Here is a 24,426-nt window from a genome sequence, read left to right on the forward strand (position 1 = left end):
ATCAATATTTTAGTTGAAAAGTACTTTTAAATACATTTCATGGGCAGTTTTTTGTTAATAACTCGAAATCGGTGGCTCACAGCCAAAAATAATGTTATACAGAATTAATCTACATAATATTTCCCACAAGAAAGGTTCTATAACATTTTTCGCTAGAATCAATATTTTAGTTGGAAAGTATTTTTAAATAGATTACATGGGCCGTTTTTTGTTAATAACTCGAAATCGGTGGCTCACAGTCAAAACTAATGTTACACAAAATTAATCTACATAATATTTCCTACAAGAAGGGTTCTATAACATTTTTCGCTAGAATCAATATTTTAGTTGGAAATTATTTTTAAATAAATTTCATGGGCCGTTTTTTGTTAATAACTCGAAATCGGTGGCTCACAGCCAAAACTAATGTTACACAGAATTAATCTTCATAATATTTCCTACAAGAAAGGTTCTATAATATTTTTCGCTAGGATCAATATTTTAGTTGGGAAGTATTTTTAAATAGATTTCATGGGCCGTTTTTTGTAAATACCTCGTAAAAGGTGGCCTACAGCTAAATAAAATGTTCACGAGAAAAAATCTACATAAGATGTCCTACAAGAAAGGTTCTAAGTATACGTTTTTTCGCTAGAATCAATATTTTAGTTGGAAAGTATTTTAAAATGGGCCGCTTTTTGTTGATAACTCAAAAACGGTGGCTCACAGCAAAAAATAACGGTATACAGAATTAATCGTCATAATATTTCCTACAAGAAAGGTTCTATAAGATTTTTCGCTAGGATCAATATTTTAGTTGAAAAATTTTTTTAAATAGATTTCATGGGCCGTTTTTTGTAAATACCTCGTAAACGGTGGCCCACAGCTAAATAAAATGTTCACGAGAATAAAATCTACATAAAATTTCCTATAAGAAAGGTTCTATACGTTTTTTCGCTAGGATCAATATTTTAGTTGGAAAGTATTTTGAAATAGATTACATGGGCCGCTTTTTGTTAATAACATCAAAAACGGTGCCCCATTACCAGAAATAATATTAAACAGAAATAATCTATATAATATTTGCTACAAGAAACGTTATGTAAGATTTTTCGTTAGGATCAATATTTTAGTAGGACAGTATTTTAAATAGATTACACGAGCCGTTTTTTGCAAATAACTCGAAAACGGTGGTCCACAGCTAAATCAATCTTCAACGGGAATAACAAATATAAAATTTGCTACAATAAAAGTTTTGTACGTTTTTTCGCTAGGATCAATAATAATTAAATAGATTTATTTACACAAAGAAAATTACACAGTATGACAGTATACAAAACTAAAGCACCGTGAATTTTAAATAAACATTACAACAAGTAACACAAAATTAAATATTAAATAAACAGCAAAATCAAAACATGACGCTCAACATGGGTTTCGTATAGCCCGGTCTACTGCCACGAACCATATCTGTTTTTTTGATTACATGTTGGAAAAGATGGACTCGCACCACCAAGTAGATGCGATATACTTCGATTTCAAAAAGGCATTCGACTTGGTCGACAATGACGTACTACTGTAGAAATTTGCAGCACTCGGTTTCACCCCAAAGCTCTTGTCGTTTTTTGCTAATTACTTGAAAGATCGTAGCCAATACGTGCAAATGTCGAACTTCCGGTCTAGAGAATATTATACGCGTTCGGGAGTTAGCCAGGGGAGCAACTTGGGTCCGACACAGTTTCTTATTATGGTAAACGACCTTTGCAGTAGTATTGTTGGGGCGCATTTTCTCCTCTTTGCTGACGATCTCAAGTTAATGTTGCCAATAGATAGTTCCTTGGACTGCGACTTTCTCCAGCAGATGGTGGATACAGTGTCACGGTGGAGCGCTAAGAACAAGCTGGAGCTTAACGCTAAGAAATGTAAAGCCATCACATTTACTAGGTCAAAAAACCCGATCACAGCGAGCTACCATCTTTCTGGCGTTCCGCTGGAGCACGTTTCCGCCATCCAAGATCTTGGTATTGGGTTGGATACTAAGCTCAACATGCACGATCACATCATAAGCATTTGCAAGAAGGCTAACAAGACGTTAGGTTTTATCATGAGAACAGCCGCACAATTCAGTGACGTGAAAATTGCCCTACTATTGTATAATGCGTATGTCAGAAGCAAATTAGAGTATAATGCGATATAAACGCGTATAAACGCCCATCTGCTCGCAAGAATATCAACATTAGGTGCCACGTCTAAAAACTCATTCACTATTTGCAGTGCACGAACAAGCGGTTACTTGCGGCAAAACACGGTTCGAGCGGCCGGCACCGCCAGTAGGGGGTGCCTATATTCACGAAAAGCATAATTATTTCGTCACAGAGAGAACAAATAGACGGACCAGCTGGGATACTAAAACCGGGCAATCTGACTCCCCCTTCAAAATACCACATGCAACAGACATCAACACGACATTACGCCTAACTTCTAACGAGAAGAAACCCAACGTCCCCAAAAGGAATTTTGTTGGGTACAAGAATCGGTAATACCCGTACATTTTTTTTATAAAAGAAACGCAAAAATGTTTTTTGGACCTTTTCGAGCAGCAGGATGTAGGGCGCTTCATGGGAATTCCAAACGGCTGAGGCTGTCTCAAGCTTACTTCTCACCAGGGCAGTATAAAGAAGCTTTATGTCCCTGGGATTGTCAAATTCTTTGGCGTTGCGGACAACAAACCCAAGCCTGCGGTAACAGTCTGCAGCAAGCATTGTCATGTGCTCATGAAAGTTAAGGTGGAAATCTAAAACATAACCGCACAGTTGTCAACATTGAACTGAAGTTTCAGAAGTTTGTTTACAAGACTCAATTCATAAACCCGATCAATATCACTTTGTAAAGATTGTAAGTCAGAATCTTCCTGGACCCTGTAAATTAGTTTCAGGTCGTCAGCATAGAGTAGGCATTGCGCATGCTTAGGCACCAAGGCCAGATCATTGACCATAACACCAAAGAGCAGAGGACCCAGAATAGAGCCCTGACTGACCCCGGAACGGGTGGGGTAGGCACTCGACACAAAGCATCCGTGCTGCACATATTGCCGTCTATCACGTAGATAACTAGCAAAAAGGCAAAGCAGTTTAGGCGAGAAACCAATGCTGCATAATTTGCTTAAGAGTACGTCGTTATCTACGCGATCAAAGGCTTTTTTGAAATCAAAGTACAGCACGTCCACCTGCATCCCTCTATCTAAGTAGCGCGAAACGGAATCAACCAAGGTTAAGAGGCCTTATTCCTAAAGAAGAGCGTTTTTTGCAAAATATAACATTTTTCATTCAAAACTAAAATGAAACTATACTTAAGTGATTATTAAAAAACTGATAATGTTTCTAAAAGAACATATCTTAAGCTAGTTAATCATAATATAATATTTTAAAATATGTCTTTTTATACTTAAAACAAATCAGTTTTTTCGGTAGACGTTTTCAAATTTCGTAGTGGGATCACTCGTTTAGAATCGTGATTGTGCTGTTAAATATGTTATTTGGGGTAATAAATGATCACAAATCACAATCCTATTTGTTATATCCAGCACGGGAAGCATGGTCGCGCGATAGACGAAAAAATATCAGGCCGCGGCCGTCCGGATATCGCACTTACAAATAGTGCGATTATCGTCTATCGCGCGACCATGCTCCCCGTGCTGTACGAGGTAATCATCGTTTGACATTTTAAGATTTATTTGAAATGGTGGATAAATAACCTTCCGTATCTTCCTCATTTTTTCGATAAAAAGAGGTTTACATTATGTATTTTTCCTGCGATTCCTGCATTTATTGTAACTCTTAAATAATATTATCCTAAACTAGAACTTCTTGTTGACATATAAGAAAAAAATTATACATATAGGACATACCTTTCTGTCGACAGACATTTTTTTAAAGCACCTAAAATTCGAATAAAATACACTGTTGATACGGGCCCGCTCAGTCTGCGCCGAGCGCTCGTAGACAACGGACTTGCGTTCGATCGTCCGGCGCTCCTTGCTTTCGTAAGTAGCTAGATAGTTCCGAGAAATGCTGTATACTGCGACTTAACAAATCTTGATCCCGTGGGTGGCAAACAGGCATACGGTCTTATATATAGCTGCAACCCCACTGATTTCTAACCTCTCCCTATATCTGGAGAACGGCTAAACCGATTTCGACGGTCGAAGTGTCTTTCTATAGAGGGAGCGAGGAGACGTGTGGGAAAAATATGTAATCTGGTCTGCGACTCTTGGGTCAAAAAATGTTGGACGGCCTGGCTAAACGGGGGGAGATATTGGGGGGGTGCTCGACCAAATGTCATAGAGGACCCTGGGTAGTTTTTGAAGCCGCCATTTTTTTTTTCAAAATGGCCGACTTTTTTTTTTGTCGATTTTTCAAGTTTATCCTAGAGAGCTCAAATTTTGGTCATAGAATCTCTCTAGGGTCTAGATTAGAATGATATAAAAATTTTTTGAAAAATGTTACAAATGTGAAAAAAAATTCCACTTTTTTTGTATGGCAACTTTTAAACCGTAAGAGATAGCCGGGGGGTGCTCGATCAAATGTCATACAGAAGCCCGAGTAGAAAAAAGTTGCATCAAAAAAATTCAAAATGGCCGACTTTTTTTTTTTCAAGTTGGTCCGAGCGCGCTGAAATTTTGCATGCGGAGAGGTATGGGCCCCTAGAATACAAATGTCAAAAAATTTTTTTCGAAAATCCAAGATGGCCGCCGTTATGGCAAAATAAATTTTTCAAGTATTTTCGCGAGCCCGAAGGGCGAGCTTCAGGGTGGGAGGCCGAAGGCCGACCCCGCGGAGGGCCGCAGGAACGGAGCTCACCTTTAGGCTCCCACCCGGGCCAAATCCAAGTAATTTCACTGCGGGCATAAAGTGCTCCCATACAATTTGCTTACAAAAGTGTCTTAAACAAGCGTAACCGGCGGGCCGAAGGCCCGACGGTGGAGCTTCGGAGCCGAGCGAAGGCCGAAGGCCGAGCTCCGCGTAGGGCCTAAGGCCCGGAGCGTTCCTGATCGACTCGCCGGCGGTCCGGGAAGTTGGAAAAATACTTTCCAACTAAAATATTGATCCTAGCGAAAAATATTATAGAATCTTTATTGTAGGAAATATTATGAAGATTAATTCTGTGAAACATTAGTTTTGGCTGTGAGCCACCGATTTCGAGTTATTAACAAATAAATCTATTCAAAAATACTTTCCAACTAAAATATTGATTCTAGCAAAAAATGTTATAGAACCTTTCTTGTAGGAAATATTATGTAGATTAATTCTGTATAACATTATTTTTGGCTGTGAGCCACCGATTTCGAGTTATTAACAAAAAACGGCCCATGAAATCTATTCAAAAATACTTTCCAACTAAAATATTGATCCTAGCGAAAAATCTTATAGAACCTTTCTTGTAGAAATTATTATGTAGATTAATTCTGTCTAACATTATTTTTGACTGTGAGCCACCGTTTTTGAGTTATTAACAAAAAACGGCTCAAATATCTATTTAAAAATACTTTCCAACTAAAAAAATTGATCCTAGCGAAAAAAGTTATATAACCTTTCTTATAGGAAATTTTATGTAGATATTTTCTGTTTAACATAATTTTTTGCTGTGGGCCACCGTTTACGAGGTATTGACGAAAAACGGAGCATGTAATCGATTAAAAAAAACTTTCTTACTAAATTATCCGTTTATATATTGATCCTATCGAAAAAACGTACATAACCTTTCTTGTAGGAAATTTTATGTAGATATTTTCTGTTTAACATATTTTTTTGCTGTGGGCCACCGTTTACGAGTTATTTACGAAAAACTAAAAAAATGACTTTCAAGATCGAATGGCAGGGTACGGACCCCACCTCATGTCATGGCATTATTTTTCCATGGCTATTTAGACCCTCATCTTTCACTGGTAAAAATGACAGACTGCCTCAAGAACCTTTTTTGGAATATTTTTTTTTACCACTTTGTACCGTTCTGGCACGGTGAAGGACCCGGCCAAATGATCTGGCATAAATACTATGCGACTTCTGAAGAACTCTATTTTCACTTTTTAATAATTCCAGGTTGCCTCAAACACCTTTTTTGGGCCTCAAAAAATTAAATCTTTAAAAAATCATAGCTCGATAAAGCCCCGCTCCCCAGCTGCCAGACTTGCAGACCTGATGTTGGCTATGATCAGAGAAGCATCTGAGCACCTTTCCAGGTTGCCTCAAGGACCTACTCCAAAATCCTGCCAGCTCTCCGTCTAAAATATGATTTCTTCAAGCGGACATAGCAACAAGCTCTTTGTAATATCACTTGTGTGTGTCGTCCAGTTGTTTTATCTATCGTTTAAAAAGTAATTGATGGCATGGCAGATAGGTATTTAACGAAGTGGTATTTAATTTATCGCTATGGGCTTTGTCAACATTTACTTGAGCTCGATAGGTGACTAAAAGTCGATAACGCTCAAGGGAGGGATTTGATCAACAGCTTGAGACTATAGGTTTACTTGAAAAGTCCGACTCTAGGAAATAGGGCTTTACTTTAGATTATTTATTTTATTTATCAGGAAAACTTACAGTTATAATTAGGTTGCATTACATGCAGTGCTCTAATACTTCATGTGCACACAGAACCTTTTTTTAACAACATTTATGCTGTTCTAGATTAGATAGAATTCATAGAATGCAATACTGTGATGGAAAGGAAAACCATAGGTCGAGGGTGTACTGGTGAAAACCGATAAATCGACATAATTTGTCCTTGAAATAAAAACATGGTTTACACATAGTTCGAATTTCAACCAACCAGTTTGCTCAACTTATCGGGTTTCACCAGTAAACCCTCGAGGTATTTATGGTATTATAAGAGTATAATAAAATTATATTGATTATATGAAAGATGAGAGATTTCAAACACAAGGTGTGTAAACGAAATAATTATTATTATTTTTTTTTTTTTTAATAGCCTATATTGTTTCCCACTGCTGGGCAAAGGCCTCCCCTGTTTTCCGCCACTCGTCACGGTTCTTTGCATGCTCCCGCCAATCGCCACAAAATGAGTCCAGGTCTTTCCGCCATCTCATTTTTGGCCTACCTCGGCCTCTGGTAAATTGTGGGTAAATAATTATAATTATACAAAACTAGGTAAATATTTCAATTACATATATAAAAGTTTTGATTTATCGTTACCTATATGCTTAAAATGTTATGTCTCTTTAGTGCGTTTTCACATTATCCGATCCGATATCGGATGTCGGACCGACATCCGATACATTACAGGCGCCATCTCGGATTTTTTCCATTGAAATCCTTCCGACATCCGATATCGGATCGGATAATGTGAAAACGGCCTTAGTCTCATCTCATTATGACAAACAACAGTTCTATCTAAATAAGAACCCATTATGTGTGATGAACTTCAGTATCTTTAAAATACCTACTGATTAAAGAACAGGCCTCAGTAAGCATAATAATAATAGCCCTGCCGTTACAGAAAATTGCTCTTCCTCTGCATTTTCCCACAAATTACAATACATAACTACCCATTTTGTGTGATACTATACAGCACGACCACGGATGATTTTATTAATTCTGATGCGGTACAAATTCACGAAAAAAAATGTACTTTTTTGTACTGACGTTTAAAAAAATGTACCCTTATGATTTTGGAGTTTCGACATAGGGCCCGGGGTCGTGCTAGGTAGGTACTCCCTGGCACGACCACACTATATTTAATGAGATTTTAAATTTCTGTTGCAGTACAAATTCACGAAAAAAAAATGTACTTTTTTGTACTTACCTTTTAAAAAAAAATACCCTCATGGTTTCGGAGTTTTGACATGGGGTGTGGTCGTGCTAGATACTTAGATAGGTGGTACTTCCTGGCACGACCACACTATATTTATGTTTAATTTGATGGTTAAATGAATACTAAACAAGTGTTTTGAAATTGTACTATGTAAATTACTTCAAAAACTTAGTGCGGTCGTGCCAGGGAGTACCTATCGAGCACGACCACAACCCATGTCGAAACTCCGAAACCATGAGGGTACTTTTTATAAAAAGGTAAGTACAGAAAAGTACATTTTTTTTCGTGAATTTGTACTGCAACAGAAATTTAAAATTTCATTAAATATAGTGTGGTCGTGCCAGGGAGTACCTACCTAGCACGACCACGGGCCCTATGTCGAAACTCCAAAATCATAAGGGTACATTTTTTTTAAACGTCAGTACAAAAAAGTACATTTTTTTTCGTGAATTTGTACCGCATCAGAATTAATAAAATCATCCGTGGTCGTGCTGTATAGTATCACACCCCATTTTACTTAACCCATGTCATAAGAGCCGGTTTAGACTGGGTTTCGTTTCGGCCATACCGATGTTCCAATTTACATATTTTTGTAAATTTTATGGCCCGATTGGGTTTTTCAACCTAATTTAGGGTTGAGGAAAGTCAAAAGACTTTGTATAATGTTCTTATTTTTTCAGATTTCGTATTTTATGTTAATATCGACTATTTTGCCTAAAGTTCGATGTTTAAAATGTACAAGTAATTAAAATTATTGTAGAAATAACCTCAATAAAGAATTCAATGATAATTTCTTATTATCAGAGAAAATTCATGCAATTTTTCCTCGTATTTTTATCGCTTTGGCAATTTATTGTTCTTATACGATGTATTGCACGTAAACTAGGTGTTTATTTCTTACGTAGGTATAGTAGATATTTCAGTCATACATATTTAAAGGCGAGGCATCACAAAAGCTGGTATCGACAATGCAACAATAAGACTATAACAACGGCCCTTATTCACTTCCGATGTTTAAAACCAATTCTAAAGCATAAAGACCAAAGTACGTGCTTATTTTTCCAGTATGCATCAACAATGAGTACTATAGTTTAAGGTCCGACCGAGAACGATATTTTTGTCTCGGCCGAGAACGAGACCGAGACCGAGATTCAATTTGATTCTCGGCCGAGACCGAGACCGAGACCGAGAATTTGTAAAACAGTAAAAAATATGCCATTTTTCCAAAAAAATGTTTTCATAATCGAAATTCGCCTATTAACCAGGAAACCAAGAGTATGTTGGGTCCTGCTTAGTGTTTGGTTCCGTAACTACCCAAACCTACCCGCACTCCTTACCTATCTACCGTAGCAAAATAGACTACGTCAGTGACAATACAATACAATACAATACTTTATTTATAACATCGAGTTACAGGTCAAAACAACTATACGGCTCGCCCGGTGGTAAGCAGTCGCCATAGCCTATAGAGGCATGCAATTTCAGAGGTTTTACACGCGCGTTTAATACCCTGATTTTTTGTGACTTTTTGCAAGATATCATAAAACAGGTTGTCGAATCGTATTTTCTACGGGTAGTTTTCCAGGTTTTCCTTGAAAGTCTTTACTAAGCTTTACTTTGATTTTGACGTATTTTTAGGCACATGATTCAAAGTTAAGGAACACGAACAATTTTTTTGGATAGCGATTATTTCCAAAATTGTATGTATGTATATATCAAAAACATGACTATGGAAAAACCATACTTACTAAAAAAACTCAAAACAGCATCCACAAAGCTCAAAATTTCGTCCGATATTCCGTAATTCGCCATTTCTAACATGTAAGGTAGATATTAATTATTCTAACCTGCTGCCTTGATTTTTCGCGTCGTCGTTGTCTTCCACACACATCAAATTGTCGTAAATATTTTACACTCTTTTATGAATTATACCTAGGTATTTGTTTGTTTTTGGCTTAAAATAACGATAAAGACCCTACCAAAATCACTAAAATTGGGATACCAAACGGGCGATGTAACAAACTGAAAGCTAAAAACCGCAGTCTCGGTTTTGCCGAGAATCTCGGCCCATTTTGGCCGAGAACCGAGACCGAGATCTCGGCCCGATTTTCGGCCGAGAATGCCGAGACCGAGACCGAGACCGAGATCTCGGTCGGACCTTACTATAGTTCCCTATTTTTCACACGTATTCTGTAATAAATTTGATATCCGGATTGATAAAATTTTTAGGTAAATACTTAAAAGTAACCTCAAAAGGTCTATGACCCGGGGAACCAGAAGGTTCTGAACAGTAATCGACTTTATACCAACTCAGCAGGAGTTAAAATCGAGAAGGCATTATTATCTTATTCAAATCAAACTTATAGAGTTTACTGTTTACTTTCCTTAAAGGAGCGACTTCCTAGTCAAGGATGCAGGGATGTCACAAGCTCCCTAAAAATAATTAAAAAAAAAATACTTAAATAAAAATATACTTTAGCGATGTTTAAAAGATATTTATTGGTAAGTTACCTACTAACAGTTATTTACACTAATATTTTAATTCAGATTAGGTACAGTCGACCAAAAATGTGGTTTACCACCCTACGGGTGAGGTTCGTTTAAACGTCATGAGACAACAAGGTCGATTTCCGCTTGCAATACTATTATGTCAGTGACAATATGCCATGTGTCAAGTCAACCTTAGCGATCGTTAGAGCTCACAGAAACTTTTGTAAAAACTGGTAGACCACTTTCTTGGCCGACTGTACATCGTTATTACCGATAACAGGCGATAATCATAGGGTAATAAAATAATTGCATATCATTCACATATTATTATCATTAAAATTATCCCCTTCGAGTAATTCAAAGACAACACAAACTTGGCAAAACACCGATAATGGTTTATCGGGAAATCATAAACACTTTACGACTAAAAATGTAGGTATACCTACTATTTAACACACAAACTGAAATAGTCAGCTTGTGTGTTAAGAAGTAGGATCATAAATTTCAATTTAATTTTACTAAATGCTTCTTGTAGGCCGGTTTTATGAGGAACACGGTTTAATGCAAAATCATGAAATTGCATAAGTATATCGGTTGCATTTCGTAGGTAGATTTATACAGAAACTTGTTAGATAACAATGTCTAACATATAAATATTTATTTTTATTATTAAGAGGTGTTTCATATTTTTCTAATGTTTACAACAAAAACTTTTTGCGCTAAGCTAAAAAAAATTTTATAATTTTAAAGGTTTGCGACAGCCCTAACATGCAAGGTTCGGAATCTTCACTTGTTACTCATACTCATGTCCGCCGCCGAAATTCCTGCAGCCGAGCCGGTAGTTTAATGCCGCATGCAGTTTTTCCGATCGTCATACATAATTATTTATGTATGTATACGTGTGCGGTAGCAATGAACAGTACAATGACACCGCCGAACGTTTATGCTGGGTGCATATAGATACAATATCTGGGCGACCGAGCTTCGCTCGGTTCTATTTTAATATATCACGTCTTTAGATAAAAAAAACTCTTATAAATACAAAAACAAAAAAAAAGACAAAAAACAAAAACTTAAGTTCTGGCCGGGATTCGAAACCCTGACACCTACGATCTATCTGCGTACATTAGACCGACCTCGTACGACTGAGCTAAGCGGAATCGATGCGCGCGCGGCGAAATTAAGGACCATATTCTACGTTTACAAACGCGAAAGAAAAACTCATGAAAACTCGAAAATTCGCGTTTTCCGGGATCTAAGGCTACGCTAGATCGATTTTTCACCCCCGAAAACCCCCACATAAGAAATTTCAGCGAAATCGTTAGAGCGGTTTCCGAGATCGTCGGTATATATAAATAAATAAATAAATAAATAAATAAATAAATAAATAAATATACAAGAATTGCTCGTTTAATAGTATAAGATATAAGCATTCTATTACTTTTAATATTTTAATTAAAGACATTAGACTCCGCTGTGACTGCAGTGCAAAATCTATCATAAGTTTTTTCTAGTCGAAATGAATCCAACGAACTTTTGTAAGAAATCGCTACGGGAATTCATATCTAAAACTAGATCATATGCTATGCATATTGTTGAATTTAACATGAAAAGATGTACCTACAACCTACTTTATATTAATTTCAGATATGATATGATTCACATGACGTCCTTACGAGGTTTAAGATCAATAAAAACATCATTCAAAGTATCACAGGACAGGACCAATGTTACGACTTTGCTTGTCTATTCTAAAACTTAAATAAATATCACATAATTAATATAACAAACGAATACAAACAAAATCGTTAATATGATAAACTTATTTGTTTTACCCATAATGCCCACTTTGTTTTTTTTATTTATTTTTGCACGAGTGTGGAGCCATCCTTATTTATAATTTCTTGTTGTGCACGTGAAATCAAAACAGTCACTTGTTTATGACAGGCATCCATAATTTATATCGTACTACATACATATATTAGATTAGATTGTTTCATATTGATTAGTTCATTAAGAAATAAGAATACATTTTTTTAATATAAATGACTTCTGATTTTTTTGTTTACGCTCATTAAGCGCCTACCACACCGTCATACTCATTACCTATTGCTTATTGTAAATCCTGCAAGCCGTAAATTTATGGCCCTTTATTTATATTGAACGTAGTTACTTTAATCCTTTACTCCTTAGTAACAAATACCAAGTATTTCTTATAAAAAAAAATTATTTTTCCTCACTTGACCTTGCTTTACTTTTTAATAAAACTGCAAGTTTGTTGTTACTTTGCACGCGACATGCAGTGTCACTGAGAGACCAATATGTATGACTTGTATGAGTTCCCGATCGATTTACCAAGGTGGTACCTACTGCCTACTGCTAAACTTATGTATAGGTAGAACGTAACCTAAGATGCATTTTTTTAATTTTTTTTGGGTTGTTGAACTTTGTCGCTTTGACTAATCGGTAGTTATGCTTGAAATGTACCTAGTTTTCTACGTTTTTTCATAATTGACTTATTAATCCAGAAAAGATTGAAATACGTTATCTAAACCGTTACAGAATGTAATCGGTCCGCTGTTTAAAGAATTATCAAAGATTATATTAGAATTAAGATTAACAAACTTAGGTATTAAATGGATTATGTTCTTAATCTTTCTTTTCCCCCACAAATATACTGAGTAGGTAAATAAACATAAAATGATTTAAACATTATCTCATTCCCTCGTCCCGGCTGTAGTTAGGTAGGTAATAGGTATGTAAGAATTAATTTTTGAATGTATTTAAATTTCAAATAAATCTACCTCAATAATTAACGGCCATCGTGTCATGGCGTCATAATATCAATATCTGGCAACAATTTCTGATTCGTTTAAATTTTCTATGAAAAAGTTACCAGCACGGGAAGCATGGTCGCGCGAAAGACGATAAAATAGCAGGCCGTCCCTATCGCACTATTTGTAAGTGCGATAGGGACGGCCTGATATTTTATCGTCTATCGCGCGATCATGCTTCCCGTGCAGACCCTAAAATGTAGGTAGGTAATATGGAAAAAATCTAAATTAAATAAATACCCTAAATAATAGGTAATAAATAAAAAGTACCTAATATTTTTCTGAAAGTATGCATATGTAAACTTACTCACCAATTAAATAATCACAGTTGAAAAACGCTGGCACAAAATAAAAAAAAATCTGGCGAAATACAAAACCGCAGTGTACAATTAAAACAAAAACGAATATCGAACTATTTAAAAAGTAAACTTTCGGTTTTTTTTCTCAGGCAAAGGCTGCCAGTCAGCGGCCTATTTTCCTGAAGATCGCGACAGTACTGACCGCTTGCGGGGCACACCACTATTGAGGCGATAGAGTAAGTACATGTCACACATGGAATATTTATCTCATGATATATCGTGAGGTTTGTTTTATATGAGGGCCTACCTTACTGAGGGGTGTTTTAGTACTGGTTGATTAAATTAATTGCCCTCTTATAAATGACTTCCTAGACTTAGAATGCTTTCCTGATTTGTAAATAATGTAGATATTATGTAGACATTACACAAATAGAAATATAATTTTTCTAAGTATGTATTGAAACAGAGGAAGCATTTTTTTTATATACACATATTGTCATAATGTGAAATCAAATATAGCTTTCAATTAGAAAAATATTTTCAGACACGATGTTATACTTGAATGCACATACGTATACGTACAACTGACGTCAAAGTAATGTTTACATTTTTGGACTTTATTCCATTGAAATAGGGGGAATATTGATTACATATTTTTTGGAATCAACCGAAGAAGAATGCATGTTCATTGTTACCAGTTCTTAGCTCACGAGGAGCAGATGAGTATATATTGATAAACAATGTCGCAATTATCGCGAAATAACATCGAAACGAAACATGCGTATTCAAATTTCGAACGATAGACAGGCAGAAACTGTTGAAGATTTCGTTTCTTTGTTGCAGCACGGGAAGCATGGTCGCGCGATAGACGATAAAATATCAGGCCGTCCCTGTCGCACTTACAAATAGTGCGATAGGGACGGCCTGCTATTTTATCGTCTATCGCGCGACCATGCTTCCCGTGCTGGGCATCAATTTTATCGTTATAATAACGTTATCTTATCTTAGTGGTATTTTTTTATGATATATGGAAACGATCGCGATAAACTAAGTAATAATTTTAAAATATGTTAAGAATTTATTCCGTAGCAGTGTATAGCAGTAGCACTAGTTCAAAGTCAAGGACGATATGTGGAATGCTAATAATGCTATGCAAAATCGATGTTGTGGGTCGCGGGCATATAAAAATATCTACGAAATGATAAATATTTTATAGAATCGAAGTAAAAGTCATCGAAATGAAACATAAATCCATTAACTTGGCTAACCCAGTTACCCACTATACCAACTTGATCCAAGATTGAAAAACATTAAGTTTTTAACTATAAAACTCCCGTGAGACTCATACATATTTAAAAATATTTTAAGCGGGTTACTCACGTATTCACGCGTAACATGTCGAACACTATATCGACTTAATACGTGAGTAACCCGCTTAAAACATTAAGTTTTTGTTAAGTGCCTACCAGTTTTTGGGCGATAAATCTCAATTTAATTCCGGGTAACTGAAAATACTTCACTGTACTTGTATCTGTGTACGTATCAATGTTTTGTAAATAGTCCTTGATATTTTAAGGTTCGGTCTCTTTAGTAGGTACTTGATATCCGCCCTATTGTTCATGGACACAAATAAGCAAATAGCGCTTAAACACATAAGGGTGGGCCACGGGTGCACGTACTGCAAGGTGTTTACCGTTTACAGTGTTACTGGCATCAGCATATAACACAGTAGCTCACTGTAGGTATGTACTTGTGAATACCATCATCAGAAACTAGGGACTTGCAATAGACTGATAACGAGACGATAACGATGATGACGAGTAAGGGTCTCCCCAATCCTATCGACACGGAATCAACTTTCGCCGACCAAAAATCGCTGGCATGCGTTCAGCGAAGACGACGACGCGTCTTCTTATAAAATATATATATATATATATATTAATATTATTATTATTAATTATTTTATGTATCAAGACTTGCACCTAATATTTATGTAATTTACTATTTATATATTGCTATTTGAACCTTACAACTATCAGGATACAGTTGCTTCTTGTTGTCTTAGCGCGTGCAAATACAGAAGCTCTCGCTCAACACATAAATACTGGTGTACCTTTGAAAAATAGACTAAAAACATTACATGTGCCTATAACATTTGAAGAGTTCCCTCGATTTCTCCAGGATCCCATCATCAGACCCTGACTTGGTGCCAATGGGACCATCTCGGGGTTATACCGGTTCGATCAAAAAAAAAATTTTGAAAATCGGTCCACGATTCTCGGAGATATCGAATAACATACATACAAAAAAAAAAAAAACATTCAGTCGAATTGAGAACCTCCTCCTTTTTTGAAGTCGGTTAAAAAGGAACAATACCTTTGTTTAGAAACGTTCGTTTCAAAAGATTCATACTATACTAACGAATGATTCTGGTAGAGCCAATTCCGCGTCGATAAGTTTGGGAAAACCTTAGTATCCAGGATGTATATTATAGACCAAGTTTAAAGAGTTACTCTTAATAATTCTAACCGCTAGACCATAGCAAAGACATATGTAACTCCGTATGTAAACATAATGTAACATATGTAAGACAGATAAAGTCTAAGAACAAAACGTACTTCAGAACCATACAGAAAAAGGTACGGTGCCGGTGGCCTAGATGGCATTACACCTTTGGGGGACGCTCGGCTAGATGGCGCTAATATTAATACAGTCTATGCACTGTGATTACACATTTTACTTTGACAGTAACTCTCTATAATACTCGATCCTCTTTGACTAAGATAGTAATTAAGGTTTCTTCAAGAAATGTCAGTCAGTCAGTCAACTTTCACATCGTCATATTTTTAAATATTGGTGTTTTTATTACATGTACATAACATAACTCGTTTTCAAATTGTATCACAATAGCCATCTGTCACATGCGGAGAGTCAATTGTGAGAATTTGACAGAAATGGAGAACTGTGTCTAATGCGGAGAAAATGAAAGACTGACAACTATACCTACTAAAGTGCAAAAAAAGATTCTGAAAACTGTCATCATAATCAGGCAGAACATTTTATCCTGGTGTCCCTAATCCATACTAATATTATAAATGGTCCATACTAATATTATAAATGGGAAAGTGTGTGTGTCTGTTTGTTTGTCCGTCTTTCACGGCAAAACGGAGCGACGAATTGACGTGATTTTTTAAGTGGAGATAGTTGAAGGGATGGAGAGTGACATAGGCTACTTTTTGTCTCTTTCTAACCCCCCACTTCCCTAAAATGTGGGGGGTGGGGGTGTATTGAGCATACAGCAATTTTTGAATTTAACGCCAGCGAAGCCGCGCGCAAAAGAATACATGTGACTTATGTTGCTCCCAAACTGGCTGTTATACATAGGTATACCTGTCGCAGTAAGATAGATAAAGCCGTTATATAGTTATAACCCTAGGGATATAATTATATGTCGTAACATAGTTAAACGAAAGCGATTAATTGCTATCTTACTAGGAATATAACTATAATACGTTACTAGTTTAGTGATATAATTATATGACTGGATTCAGTTTAGTGAAATGATTGTAGGCAGGAGTGCGGCCGTGCGGCGGAGGTATAGTTATAACCCTAGGGATATAATTATATGCCGTAACATAACGATATCACAGAAAAACTGGCGAAAATTCAATAAATAATTAATTATGCACGAAAACTCAACCGTGACGTGAACGACAACTGAATCAGTTATGCCGAACGACTGCCTTGTGGTAGCGGGTAAGCTCCCGCCCCCGTCTCCACTGCACCCCCGCACTACACTGCTACAATTATACTACTGAACTTAATCCAGTAATATAACTATATTACTTAACTAGAGACGTATTATAATTATATCCCTAGACTAAGTTTAATCCAGTGATATAATTATATAACTAGGGTTATAACTATACCTCCGCCGCACCGCCGTAATCCTGGCTACAATAATTTCACTAAACTGAATCCAGTCGCAGTCATATAATTATATCACTAAACTAGTAACGTATTATAGTTATATTCCTAGTAAGATAGCAATTAATCGCTTTCGTTTAACTATGTTACGACATATAATTATATCCCTAGGGTTATAACTATATAACGGCTTTATCTATCTTACTGCGACATACCTAACATTTATAACAGCCCAGTGTGGGAGCAACATTAAGCGCGTGTCGAAGAGTCTGCGTGTGCGCCACTGCCCGCCACGCACGTCTCGAGAATTACCGAAAACGCGCTTTATCGATCTATGCGAAGATAAAGTTATGATACTAGACATCCTGTGTCGGTTTTTTCCTAAAACATTCTGATATTACCTATTTCTTAATTTATATAACAACATCTGTGGTAGTAAAAATAATAAAATTTTATTGAGGCCTTAATATAAATATTGCAAACTACAATCTAAATTTAAAAATAGACTACTTATAAGTACCTAAAGAATATGTCCCGAATCGCCATCCCTTGGCAACGTGCCATGATGATGATCCGCTGTGCTAGATATGACCCGACCCGCTGATCATGTGTCAATATTATTTATTTCACAAGAAGAGAAGTCACATTATTATAGTTTTTCTACTCCCGTGTTGTTATTCCTCATTTACAGTGTTGTGCATAGATCGTTAAAACCCTACATTAAAGATGCCCGGCGCCCCGCGCACGCACGCATACGATATAGCTCTTAAAGCATTGTTAGGAAGCCTTTAAGGGATATAGCGTGGGTGCGCGGGGCGCCGGGGGCTGGCGGCGGCGGCGACGCGGGGGAGTGCGAGCGAAAGGGTGAGTGCAGGAACAGAGGAGAGGCCGACGCGTCAAAATACAGGAAATAGTGCGAATTTCACGAAAGTTATTCTAGAAAACTATTAAAAAGTAAGTGCATGCTTTCGGCTTCGCCTCAAATTGTTATTAAGACGCCACGAGTATTTTTTGACTCAGTTAAACACCGTTGCATACAATACTTTTTCTACGAGCATGCACTTACTTTTTAATAGTTTTCTAGAATAACTTTCGTGAAATTCGCACTGTTCCCTGTATTTTGACTTGTCCTCTGTAATGATCCTGCACTCACCCTGTCGCTCGCATTCCCCCGCGCCGCCGCCGCCGCCAGCCCCCGGCGCCTCGCGCACCCACGCTATATCCCTTAAAGGCTGCCTAACAATACTTTAAGAGCTATATCGTATGCGTGGGTGCGCGGGACGCCGGGCGGGGGCGGGCATCTTTTATGTAGGGTTTCAAAGATCTATGCACGACCCTGTAAATGACGAATAACAGTTCGGGAGTAGAAAAAATACTATTTCCAATGAGTTTTAATTTTTTTTTTCTCTTTATTTAATAGTGCAATGGTGTCGCTTAAGACGCTACGGGAGCGAAAATGCTAAATTGGAAAGAGTCCCCCTTTCAATTTGGGAATTTCAGTTAAATAATACCTACTAGAGTGTTATTAACTAGATTTATCGAAAAAAAAATGTCCATTAAGAACAACTCAGTTAAAAGATATTGCGAAAAAATGTTTTTCTACTCCCGTACTGTTATTCGTGAGTTACAAGGTCGTGCATAGAACTTTAAAACCCTACATAAAAGATGTCAGGACAAGTCTATCTAGTCTATACCCTGAAAACATTTAGTAGCAGTCGCACGATATAGCTGTTTTACAGTTCAGTAAATACATTGCTACCAACTTAACAAACCAATTCGCAGAGTCGAGACTCCTTCGTTTTCTGCTGCGTTCATTGGCGACGCGTCGAATCGCATTCAAATGTATAGAACTCGATTCAACTCGGCTCGATTCGTCTTAGTGGCCAGGCTTCAAAGAACCATACCATAGACAGTTTTATTTTCATGTTTGCACTCAAACTGCATATTCAAAATGGTAGGCGGTCCACCTAGATAACTAAGATGACTGAAAGTAGGTATTTGTTGAATTTATAATTTTCTTTCAAAATAAGTGCTTGGTCGTAGAAAAAGTATTGTATGCAACGGTGTTTAACTGAGTCAAAAAATGCTCGTGGCGTCTTTATTAACAATTTTCGGCTTCGCCTCAAATTGTTACCCACGCCACTCACCTTTTTTGACCTCTTTTAACCACCAGTTGCATAAAATACTATTAAAATCGAGGTTCCACTCTCGACTGTTTCCTCCTTCAAAACTTATTTAAACGGAACGAAATTTGAGAATCTGAATAACAATGAAATAATCTGTGTCGGACCGTTTAGATTTTTTGGCTAATTGTTACCGATCTTGAGTATCACACCTTTTTTTGAGCCATATTGAAAAAGGCCGTTTTTAGAAATTTTTGATTGGCTCTAGCGTCTTTTAAAATAAAAACAGCAAAAAAATCAAAACGGTCCGACACAGATAAAAATAATAATAATCTGTGTTGACAAAATCATTGCTCTATCTTCAAAAAACCAGGGAGGAAATAGTCGAGAACGTTTGTATGGAGTATTGACCTGTATCGTATCGTCTCAAGTGTCTCAACTTCAAACTTGGGTATCCATTCTGCTATAAGATTGATTATCTTTTAGATCATACTACATTTTTATATTCAACCTTAAATCAGAATGGATTTACCCAAGTTTGAAGTTAAGTGACACAATTAGCGTTTTTTATGGTGCATATCACAATTATATATTCCTATAAACTCGCTAGGTATGTACCTAACTACATTCTCAAGCCGTCACGCCATCACATCGCCATAAAACATTTTATAGCAATAAAAACGCCATTCGTTTAATTAAATTATTGAAAAATCCAACACAAGCACACACATTTTGAAATTTTATATACTTAGTCTTAAAAACAAACAATCTAATGTAACTCTAAGTATGAAACTTTTAAGTAATAACCAACAAAATTAAAATTTTGAAAAACCCCTGTCAAAATGAACCGATTTTCATCAAACAAGAACACACCTGACTACCTAATTCAGATTTCAAACAAAAAAAAGAAATCTATCTAATATATCGGTGCATCCGTTCGAAGCTACGAGACAGACATAACAAACTTATAACACCCCGTCGTTTTTTTGCGTCGGGGGTTGAAAAGTACTGTTACGTCTGTTTAATTGCAATGACTGGTTATCAGTGATCGCCACTGACGGTGCCGGACCGGGCCAATAAATACCTATCAAAAAATGTTTCAACTGAGTTGTTTTAGAAAATAATAGGTATATTTAGAGTTTTTGAATAAGTTTTTCAGTACAGGTGGTGTTTTTTTACGCACTAGTGCGAGAAGTGGTTCATCATAAACTGGTCGAAACTTCGGAGAGCCATCTGTACTGAAAAACGTCGTACGATACACGTGCGAAAAGGAAATTCGTAACTCGTGTCGATTTAAAACACTCCCTTCGGTCGTGTTTTAATTTATCACCACTCGTTTCGGACTTCCTTTTTTTCGCACTTGTATCGTAATGTACTAATTCCTCTTAAACATTCCCCGGTGCGTGCCGATCTCTGCTGATCAATGTAAATCAATTAATCTAAATATATAATGAGAACTTATTATTGAAAATAAGTACGTATTTATACTCTTATTTACTCCACTGATTGTAGATAACAGGAAAATTATTAAAGCTCACAGGAAAACGGTTGAAGTCAATGACTAATGAATAATAAATAATAAAAGGGCATACATAACCACAAAAACAACTAAGATCAAGATTTGAAGAACAAACTTAAACGGTAAACAAAATTTCCTTGTCCACATTTTGGAAAAATACGAACAAAACAAAGTCTACTTGTTATTTTCCGTCATCATTTTACCTCACTTTTGCCAAAGGAGGGTTTTTATCGTGTTGTTACACTTGTTACTGCCCTAATGGGGTCGCACTAACCAAGGTGGCTAGGCAACATGCCCATCATGAAAAAGAATATTGATGATTTGGAAACTGACATATAACATTAAATACTTATACCAATGGCGATTTTTTACAAGACCAAAAAAATGGGAATAAAATCAAATATTATAACATCAACTATAAATAAAATAACCACAAAATTAAAATTTTGAAAAAACCCCCGACCGCGACATAGTGGACCGATTTTCATGAAACATGGCTAAGAACACTCCCGATTAACTCAGCTTTCAAACAAAAAAAAAACTAAATGGAAATCTTCGGGAGTCACGATGCCATAGACACACACAGACAGACAGACACGTCAAACTTAAAACACCCCGTCGTTTTTGCGTCGGGGATTTATTACATCAAATCATGAGAGCATAGAATCTACTGTACTTACATCAAATCGCGCGATAGACGATAAAATAGCCCTATCGCACTATTTGTAAGTGCGATAGGGACGGCCTGATATTTTATCGTCTATCGCGCGACCATGCTTCCCGTGCTGTACGCGAAGTAGGTAATTTTATGTGTCTGTTACTGTAAAAGCCGCGCGCATTGATTTGTAATGCAATGTGATTAAAGGTTAGATTTGTCAATACTATAGTATTAGTAATTTAGTATAAGTATACTAATAATGTGCAGTTTAGTATTCCCCAGGCGTGTCGAAGTAATCTTTATTACTCCGCTTATTTGTTGAACTACGCCATCATTTTACAAGCTAAATACAGATAACTGTTATCTTAATATTTTACTAATCTTGTAAATATGAAGAACATGGGGTTTTCGCCCTTATTTATAAGTCTCTAAGACGTCTGTCTTGAACTGAATCTGGCTTATTTTCATATTAAATAAATACCCTGCCTAAATAAATGCCTGTGTGGTGACGGGTTAAGGAATTTCACCAGATTGACTTTCCCACGTGGGGCTCGTAGAAGGCGACTATGGGATATGGGTACTCAAATTATAATATATAGGCGAGAGGCATGGCAACCTGTCCATGACTGCAATGTCAAAGTTTCTGTTTCTTCAACAAATAAATGCCAACCGGGATTCGAGTGGCACTGAAGCTTTAGTGGCGTAGCAGGCAGTGTTCTGCCTACCCCTTTATGGGATACAGGCGTGATTGTATGTATGTTGTATGTATGTAAGGAAGGGGAATAACTTTTGACAGCAATAATGGGAAGAAAGGGCAAAGAAGTTATTGTACGTAGATAAATAAGCGGTTTAGGAGACACATTAGAATTTTAGGAATATGATCTGGATTTGATATTGATATACATTTGGTATAGTGTTACTGATTCAGTGCTTGTAATTGTAAGTCGTACTGAATCCTATCAATGTTCTATAATAAGTATATATACAAATAATAATGAGCAACATATTTCATTAATTTGTGAGGTTGGTATCTGATCCGGCTTAAGATCGTTAGGGCCCATTTAGACGGTACGAGAACTCGCATAATACGAGCTTTATTACATTGCGGTATTTGATGGCTGTGCAAAATTGTATGTACCTACCTCAACAGCCCGCAATGTAACTAAAATCGCATGCGAGTTCGCACGCCGTCTAAATCTAAATCAGGTCTTAGGATGTAGTTTGCTATTTTTGTAGTATTGGGTTAGAAGATCAGATCTAAAACTCTTTCATAAAACTATGTAGTGGGCACGCAATATGTTCTTTCCAAAAATTGACAAGTAGGTACCTACGTATATTCAATATTATGTAAACATTGTTTTTTACTCCATGATTAAATAAAGGAGTTTTATAAGTACACTTAAGTATTAAATTTAGTTATTTTCCTTAAATTCATATTATTTTAGGGCTCCAGTACCTTACATGGTATGTAAATGTATATATATAATATATACATGCTATATTATGTCATAAGAGTACGCAAATGTAACATTTCCGCGGTTGATTTTCCTCTAATAAAAACCGGTATAATATGGTCTAAGACTATGTCGGCCACAATATTTTACCTACCGATATTCCCATTGTTTATCCTTATTGTTCACAAGACAATTGTATATCTACGTACCCATGAAATACCCATCCAGCTAATGTCATATGAATAATTTAAAACACAACACTTCAATTTTTAGCCAAAAAAAAATAAGTACCTATCAATGTTTAAGAATAAAGTAAATAAACCTTAAACCTTTTTTAGCTGCAAAAAGACGAGTTTATGCATTCCGTGACTTGTGGACAAAAAATATAGGAGACACAAAAAATATACATACAATGTGAAATAAATATATTGGATTTGGATATCCGGTTAAAGACATATATATTCATTCAGCATCGAGTTCTAATAGGACGCAGAGATTTTTTTCGCGAAAACAAACAAAATTGGATTCAAATTTCGTATTTCTACCTTTTCCTATACAGAGTGGGGCCTGTAACAAAGGCGAAGAATTGAACTCTAGGCTATTCTCCTTATACTGATCAACATTGTATATTATTCACAATAAACAAGATAAAAATATGGACTAAACGGTCCAGGAGAATATTTACATACTCTGTATACCTATGTTATTAGATGTCCTCTTCTTATACGAGTATGTATGTAGAATAAAAGACGTGGGAAAGTACATTCTTTTAAAAGAAAATACACTGTTAACAAAAATTAAAACCGCCTTCAAAAATAAGCGCGTTACAAAACACGGAGAAACTAAAAAGCAAAAAATAATAAACCTTTGAATTCAGATTTCTTATCGGATTGCAATAATCTAAACATCCAAATTATAAACAAATCAATTATTTTTGTAGTCGGTACCAGACCTGTTCGTCGCCTTGCTATTTCCTGTTTGCTCCACCCAACCATACGCAACTCCAGACCCCTACTTGGTGCCAATGGGACCATCTCGGGGTTATACCTGATCGATTGAAAAAAAAATTTTGAAAATCGGTCCATGATTCTCGGAGATATCGAGTAACATACATACAAAAAAAAAACAAAAAAAAAAAAACATTCAGTCGAATTGAGAACCTCCTCCTTTTTTTGAAGTCGGTTAAAAATGAAGATTAAGACTCAATAAAAAATTGTTACGCTTTTGACTTCATCGTGATATGACCTTGAATATAGCACACTTTAATTGTGCAGCCATAATGAATTAAAATCGTGCGTAAGATGCACGCCAATTATACG

General features: G+C 36.3%; 1 protein-coding gene across 4 annotated transcripts in view; it reads right to left on the reverse strand.

Moving 5' to 3' along the window:
* The window catches only part of LOC125231908 (facilitated trehalose transporter Tret1), a 72,127-nt gene that overhangs the window by 17,814 nt on the left and 29,887 nt on the right, over positions 1 to 24,426 (reverse strand). Inside the window, exon 1 of one of the 4 annotated variants that reach the window (XM_048137512.1) lies at positions 13,439 to 13,634. The exons of the other annotated variants lie outside the window; for them this stretch is intronic. The gene's annotated coding sequence lies outside the window, so the exon portion shown is untranslated. Of the gene's footprint in view, positions 1 to 13,438; positions 13,635 to 24,426 lie in introns of those variants that run through there. 4 annotated transcript variants of the gene reach the window in all.

This window comes from Leguminivora glycinivorella, chromosome 12 (genome assembly GCF_023078275.1).
Source record: "Leguminivora glycinivorella isolate SPB_JAAS2020 chromosome 12, LegGlyc_1.1, whole genome shotgun sequence".
Classification (NCBI taxonomy): Eukaryota; Metazoa; Arthropoda; class Insecta; order Lepidoptera; family Tortricidae; genus Leguminivora; species Leguminivora glycinivorella.